Source organism: Buceros rhinoceros, unplaced genomic scaffold, assembly GCF_000710305.1.
Source record: "Buceros rhinoceros silvestris isolate BGI_N320 unplaced genomic scaffold, ASM71030v1 scaffold17957, whole genome shotgun sequence".
Classification (NCBI taxonomy): Eukaryota; Metazoa; Chordata; class Aves; order Bucerotiformes; family Bucerotidae; genus Buceros; species Buceros rhinoceros.
In genome coordinates, this window is record NW_010420617.1 from 79,309 (window position 1) to 87,303 (window position 7,995).

Here is a 7,995-nt window from a genome sequence, read left to right on the forward strand (position 1 = left end):
ATCTCACCTTAAAAAGTCCCAAACTGTAAAACACTCAAGAAACACGGATTAGCTACACATTCATGTGGTAATCAAAGGTTCACATTGCATTTTCTTCCAAACTTGCAGAACTTGTATGTAGCAAGGGACAGCCAAAACAACTTGACTTGCCTCCAAAATTCCAGGTTCAATATTCCTCAAACCACAAACCTAAATTAGAAGCAATTCAAAGCGAGGTCCATGTAGCAGGACTACAGATTATATACAGATCTATGAAAAAGCTGATACAAGCTTTTACCAGCACAAGTTCTTCTTGCATAGAAAGAGATACTACAAAAACCCCAAATAAACCCAAACCTCTGAATGACCTGTAATGGTTAAAAACAAAACCTCAAATATCTACCACACAGAACTCTACTCAAGCTAAGAAATATTTTCTACTGTTTTGTTTTTTTTTTTTTAAAAAAGCCAAACAAACAAACATGTAAGTTAATGACATGCAACTTGCTTGGAAAACTTATGGTTGCTTGATCCAGTTAAACTCTGAAACATTAATTATCTATGCATTAGTTCTTCCCTATTAACTCCTGAACCCTTTGTTTGATTTCAAACATTTCACAGAGGGACATAAGTCTCAAAGATAATTAAGTTCTGATCACTGTTCCCTGTCTTGAAAAGAGAGATACTTAAACTGCAAGAGAAAGTGAGCAAGGCAAGACAGACAATCAGAGATATGAAACGGTTTCCATTTCAGGAACAATTACTAGACCACATTTTAAAGCTGGGTTCCACAGAGGTTCCACAGTGTTTGGGGGCATTATCAGAAGTGTTTGCTTTCATACATACCTCCCAACACTGCTATTGTCAGTGCTACTCCAGGCGGGTCCTGGGCTCGATTAACTTCTGATTTGACCCATTATGACCATGTGCATTCCCAAAAGTTCTCCCTCTCTCTGCCAGGGAAGAAGGCAGAGCCTTCTGCCTAGCAGCAACAACGGAGAGACTCAAGAACTTGGTTGTGGATGAGGCATAGAGTTTATATGTTACCTTTCCCAGTAAAAATGCAACACTACAAAGGATCAGGAACAGAACAGGAAGAACCACCTCAGAGAAGCAAGGATACAAATCTTAGGTAAAGTCAATGTCACTATTTCTGTTCCTTAGAGCACTGTTAGGTATTTTCAGCGTGTAGAAGATTTGTGGGGGAAAAAACCAAAGGACAGCAATCTGCTGGTACTAGTGAAAAAGAGGTTATGGGCATCCGCAGTGCTTCGCAGGTCACTCAGATTTAGAATGATGCCACATTGAAACAACGGCTCCTAGGGATCCCAGCTTAAAGGGGAGGTAGGGAGACTGTGTACAAACAAGACTTGAACAGAGAATTTGTGAGAATGCTGGAAGTAAAATTAAGCTTCCAAAGTACTGCCCTGAGGGTAAAGAAGCAATTCTACCCCTAGAAATCAATTACATGACAGCACAAGGAAACCAACCCATTTCAATTAATCCATTCCCAATATCCCAGCTATAACCAAGGAACATTTGCATGCGGCACTGACCCTTTCTTCAAGTTCACTGAGTCAGCTCCCTCCAGCATCCTGCAGGACAAGCATCCACTAAATACTCCCAGAGAGCCACTTTTTCTTTTCTGTTTTACATCAGATATTTAAGCATGAATCAAAGTCATCTGAACACAAAGCCTGTTCTGTACTACCTCTGCTGCTGCTTTAGTTCCCAAGGATGCAGCTATACCAACGTTTTCTGCAGCAGCCAAGTTGTGAGCCTACAAAATTTCAGCTGTGCCAGTACAACTCTTCGTGGGGCAATACTGCGAAGCACTTCAGGGAAACAGTCCAGGCTTAAAAAAAAGAAAAACCTTTCCCTAAAGGTGGGTTGTAAGGGATGGCCAGGATAGTTTAATTTACAGAGGAAGAGCCAGAGAAATACTTGAGCAGATGGGAAAATTAGTAAGAAGAGAAGTCCTTAAATCATGGTGGATTATTAGGGGTGGCACAGGCGAGACGTATCCTCAAACTGCATCCTAACACCTTCTCTAGCTGCCAAGAGAACAGCCTGTTCCATTGCGATTCTCATGGCTAAGGACAGATAAGAAAAACATTATTTCCCAAAAGATACTTAGGCAGCGCAGAGGATGACAAGAAATCAGCTTCATGTTCCCTGCAAGTATCCCAAGAGCTGCAAAACAAGAACCTCTGCAGTACTCAAGACACCAAGTTTGGTATCACCCTCAAGAAACAAACAAAACAACAGCAAAAAAAAAAAAAAGGTGTCTTTTCTTTGCATTTGTTTGTTTAAGAGCAATGTCCAACTTGAGCTAGTCAACGTGATTAACTGCTCAGGCCATGGTACCACAGTATATTAAGTCCAGGAGTACAGGTTTCAGTGCCAGCTCAAAAACATTATGGCTTCACAACGTAAAACACAGATGAAGTATAAACTCCTGCCATAGTTTTGCAGATGTTTCTTCAAACAAGAGTGCCAGGGAAGCTGATTCATCCCCCGCCCTCTCATACCACCCCCTCAAGCTGTGGCAGCTTCTCCTTGGATGGGAGGAGGCAGGCACACATGTGGTAAATCCAGTTCGGAACTCACCCGGGGTCAAAAAAAACTGTCTCCCACCCAAACCAATTCCCTGATCTGCCTGGCTGCACAGCCACGCCGAGCTGTGTAAGCCCAGTGAAGGGAGCAATGTGAGAACAGTAACAAGTGTCTGCAAGCAGGCGTTGCTAAAATTCACACTGCTAGCAAAAGAAACATCCACAGAAACCGCCTCACTTGGCTGGTTCAGATTTGCTCAGATGTTGACAACTTAACTCTGTAAGGACAAGCTCTGTGCTAAATCAAGAATCATCTGCTCACACCACACTAACTTTATGCTTGATCAAGTATCGTCTGTCCTCCTACATCTTGCATAAAAGCATAAAGTCTCCAAATTAAGCAGAGCACATCATATGCAATTTAACAGAAACATTACCATGGGCCACATCTGACACAGCTCATGATTGGGCATCTGGCAACACACAGAACCAGAGCTGTGAAATCCCAGGCGCCACGAAGACTAAACAGCTTGTAAGTAACACACGCGTAGAAGTCTGGAGAAGTCTATTTTTTTTCTTTCGCTTGCAAACTCACTTTAAGGCTGCCAACTAACTTCTTCACTTTGCTTCATTGATCAATGTCAAGTAAAAATTATCTCAGGAACACTCTCTCTTCCTAAAGAGGATCCAGGCAGGGAGTTGGAAAAGGATGCTTCCTTCTGGGCCGGGCTACAAATGCTGTAGCTTCACCGGTACTTCAGAGGTCCTTCCCCTGAAGGTGATCCATCTGCCTCCTCCCTTCCTTCAGCAAGCAGAAACTGAGGTTTAGTTAGGAGTGATACACCAAAAACAAACAGATGTTTAGTTCTGAGACCATGAAGAAAACCCTAATTCTTCAAGATTTAAGCGTTCCCTTACAGCTTAAGGGAATAAAAAACCAAGGAAGTCCTCACAAGACACGCTACTCACACTCACATCCCACAGGCAATGGAGATGTATGTAAAGGATAGGTCCCCACACTGGCAGCAAACGGATCAGAAGCTTTGCTCGAGGGGGCTCCCCTGCCCAGTCAGGCCCAGGTCTCATCCAACCATCAGAGCTTATAACCGAACACAAACATTTTTCATGGAGGCCAGGCTGAAATTTCAAGGGTGTTTTGTGAAGCCAACAAGTAAATCAGAAGACGCAGGCTACTGTCTTTACAAGCTGAATTCTTCGCTGAGATAAGAATGGTTTCCATGTGTCTTGAGGCATCAAACAGTGTTTAATCCACTAAAAATCTTCAAAAAATGACTGGCGTGCCAGAAGTGCTGGAGCAGCACGGGGGAGAAGACAAGGCGTTCCCTGAAGCTTCCAAAAAGAACACTTTCTTCCTTAACTTCATCTCAGGCTTTACTGTATATTTAAAGACAGTTTGTGAAATAGATGAACGTTAAAAGGTTGCCAGCTATATTTAAAGCTTAAATGTTATGTTTGAATATCAAGCACCAACGCTGAGGACCTCGCAGTGTATTAACCTCCAGAAACAGTTGTATCCCATATCCTACTGGACATGAGAAACCTGCCATCTGCAATGGAGAATAAATTAACTTATTCATCTAAGCGCCAGGGTTCAACCCCCTTTGAACTGTGGCAAAACAAAGTTCCTTTTAAAAGAAGATTGTGTCTCTTTTAATGTGAAAAATTTCTCTCTGTCTTTTCTAACTGAAATACTTCCTTACACATTAAATAATTACAGAGGAAATTCATTAGTTCTTGTTAACAAAAGACAGTCCAACACACCAAAATTGGTTTTACAAGTACAGAGGAGAGGGAGAATCATACTGGGCTTTAAAACACGCTTTGAAGCAGGTCCTCTTTGTATATTAGATCTCCAGCAGGGAGCTCTGAGAAACCAAAGACCTAAAACCATAGTATCTTACAAGAGCACCTTTCCTGACAGTTCCAGTTACCTAAACCTCATCGGAAACTCAGGCAAAGCAGCTGAAGGGCTCGGTCAGTTACCTGTTTGAGGAGTTAAAAAAACCCAATGATCTTGCAAAGCAGAAAAATACTGTGTAAGAACTCCTTCCTTGGTGCAGAGATAACACTGACTTAACAGATCACCTGTGCGAGAAGATGTGCAGAACTAAGAGGCAGCAGCCTCCAACAGTTCGTACCCCTACTTCCAAGTGACTCCAAACGGCTCAGTAGTAGGTTACAATTCAAAGCAAAAACAGTAATAGCAAACACCTTACTCTCTTCTCATCCTACTGGGGAGAGATCAAGTACTCTCTATTTTTTGAAGTTAGGATGTTTAAACATCAAAAGCTGCTGGAAAAACAGTGACTAAATGCAAGTGAAAGGAAAGTCTCTTACATTCACCCGAAGTCACACTAGTTAAACAAAAGGAGATGTTAAAAGACTTTAAAATTCCCTTTTCTGCAATTTCTTACCAAGCATCTTTTATTCACCATCGCTGAACAGCAAAACAAACAGGACCACTGGTGTGTGAGGTGTCTTGACCGCCCACCAAACTATGGCCGGGCTGCGGGGCCGTGTCACCCACCCCAGCCCTCCCAGCTGGCTGCCCTGGCACAGCCTCCCACACACCAGCCTGGGAACTGCTTAAACTCACTAATCCAGCAGAAACCATCTCCGGTGCTGGGCCAGCGACACCAACCTGGCCAGAGGCAGCCAAGAAAAACGAGAAGAGGCAGCAGGTGAGCAAGGAGGGAGGACACTGGATTCTCCCCTTTGGCAGAAGAAAGCTCAGTGCTTTTGCTCCTTTTTTTACAGCTATTACAAATCCACGGAGCGCGTATCGACACAATCGTTCCAGGTCTAGCCCCCAAACACACCTAAGTCAGCTGACACAACCCTCCCCACCGCAAAATGTTTCCCAATTAAAGGCTACTGAAGGCTGAAGCAGTCTATTATGGGGGAGAGGGGGAAGGAAAGGAAGACTGTACGACACAAGAAGATAAACTTGTGTAAGTAGAAACAAAGAAGGGAAAAGGGGAAGAAACCCACTGCCTGGCTGGGGCTGAACGGCGATAAGCTAGAAGCCGTCCTATATTTATTAGGGCAAATGACCTCAGCAAAGCTGTTAGTAAGTTGCAAAAATAAACTCTCATTTTTCTTATCTTTACACTAAACCCACTCTCAGCTCGGGTTACCTTCGAATACTCCAAATGAAAGTTAAAGAAAAAAACAACAAACCCAAGACCCACCAAATGCAACCAAAACTAAAATATCCCACAGTAACCCCTCCTGCAACCCAAAATACGAAACTAGAACAGCAAGGAGACAGGAGAGGGTTTAACACATGCCCCTGCATGAATTAACTGAATTACATGCTCCGGATCTGGACTAAACAACATGCTTCCATGCAAGCTCCCTTAATAGCTCTGCACCTCAGTTCTTTACCACAAAAAGCACAGAAAATTATTAGTGACATCACTGTGATGTCAGGAGGACCAGTGGACCCATCTGCTGGCAGCCCTGGCAGCAGTATGGATGGTGACGAGTCGTGTGCTGCCAGGATGGCCTGCATGCCACACAGGGGTGACGGGAGGGGGGGCAGGTCAAACTGCAGTCACCAGGCATGCATCAATAACACCCTACAATAACAGAGTAATGACGTGATGATGTCATTCGTAAAAACCTTAATTCTCACTTCGGCGTAGCCTGCCCTATGACTGCAGCACAGACAGGCGCACCAACACCAGGTCTAATCTAGCGAGCGAGAACACCAGCACCAAGTAAACTGTGGAGCTTCAGGCTCCAGCACACTGGAATGAAGCTGCCGGGAATCTCGGGTGCCCATGCCAGGCACTGTGGGGTCATAATCTCACTTCCTTTGCTCCTGTTAGAGATGGCTAGCACATATGTGCATGACGGACCCAGTGAGAATTTTGCAGCCGAGTACAGTCCCAAACAAGAGGGTAACTTTAAAAAGTCGAGAACATATATTAAAAAGCTTTTCCTCTAAAAACATAAACTGGCATTTGTCTCAGCAAAAGTGTTGGCTCCACTATTTCTTCCTCCATCCTTCCTCTCCTTTCTTTCCCCATCCCCTTGTTCCCAGCCCTCCCACTGAGCCCTTTCAGCTGTTCACACAGTCCCACAGTGAACCAGATCGGGTGGCTTGGTGCAGGGTAAAAATAATTCAGGAAAAAACAAAGAGTGAGGAGGAGGGAAGGTGGAAAAATTTAAGTTCCTCAAATCAGTGCGAGATGGAAATGCAGAAATTGTTGTTTCACTGCATCAAGGGAATGCTATAGAGGCATAAACCTGCAAGTGGGGCTCAGACAGCTGCCGCTTCTAAAGAAATACTTGTCGCACTAGAGTTAAACTCTCCCGAAGAAGGTGGAGACATAATAGCTGTTGGAAAGTCTCTTGATACCGAGATGACCTGCTCTCTTCCAGGCAGCTGACACAGCACTCTCCTGAAAGCAGAGCCTGGCACTAGCTAGAACAATGAACATCTCTCTCCCACATGCATTTTTTTCATCAGAGGCCCCAAATTCCAGCTCGGAGGTCCCAAGCTTCTCAGATCTGGTGTTTATCCAACATTCCCATACGGTCTGTGACCATGCAGACTGCCAGTCTGCTCCACGAAGCAGCAGGCCAGCCCACCATGACTCTTTCCAAGCAAAAGCACCCACTCTCGTCATGCTGCCATTTATTTCATGGCTGTACAGCAGCTGTTAAGAAAATCTTCACTTCTGCTACACTAGAGGCAGGCGACTCCAGGATTTCCTTCTGGATGAGTAAGACCCCATACTTCATCTTGGAATTTGATACCCTGGCATCTTCCCTGCACATTTAAAAAGTTTCATAACCCCTGTGAACCGGGCTTAGCTTATCAGAGTCCCATTGGTATTGGAAACCAACCCCCTCCCCATCAGAAATGTACCAGGAGAAACTTGGCAGCAACCAGAAGAACCAGTTTCTTCCCCTAAGCAATTGGATGGCACCAGTCAACTTACCCACAGAGTTTTACAGCTCCTAAACCCCCCAGCGTGCTCGCTCTGCTACACAACACCGAGGAGAACACTTGCGTTCTACTTTCGGTGCCCGCAGCGCAGGCGCCTTGGCTCCTCTATCCAGGAACTACTGCATGTCAACGTTGGAAGACAGCAAGACACTCCACGTCCTCTGGAAGAGCTGTCAACAGTGCATTTAAAATCAGCCTTTATGAGAGAAGTGCAATCCACCTACTGGGTTCTGAAAACAAAACCTCACAGTGTTTCGTGATGAGGCCAAAAGTGATGACCATCCTTTCCAAGTCAAGGTATACTTTGAGGAGCATCATTGATCCGTAGCGAGCAAGCTGCTTTTGGCAGCTGTTAGGTCTGGAGTTCATACAATGCAATTCGGTAGCCACAAGAATAATAACAGATTATCTGCCGAATGTTTGTCTTCCACTGGGAAGTGTATGACATGACTATGCACAAATCCCATTCAGGATTTAATC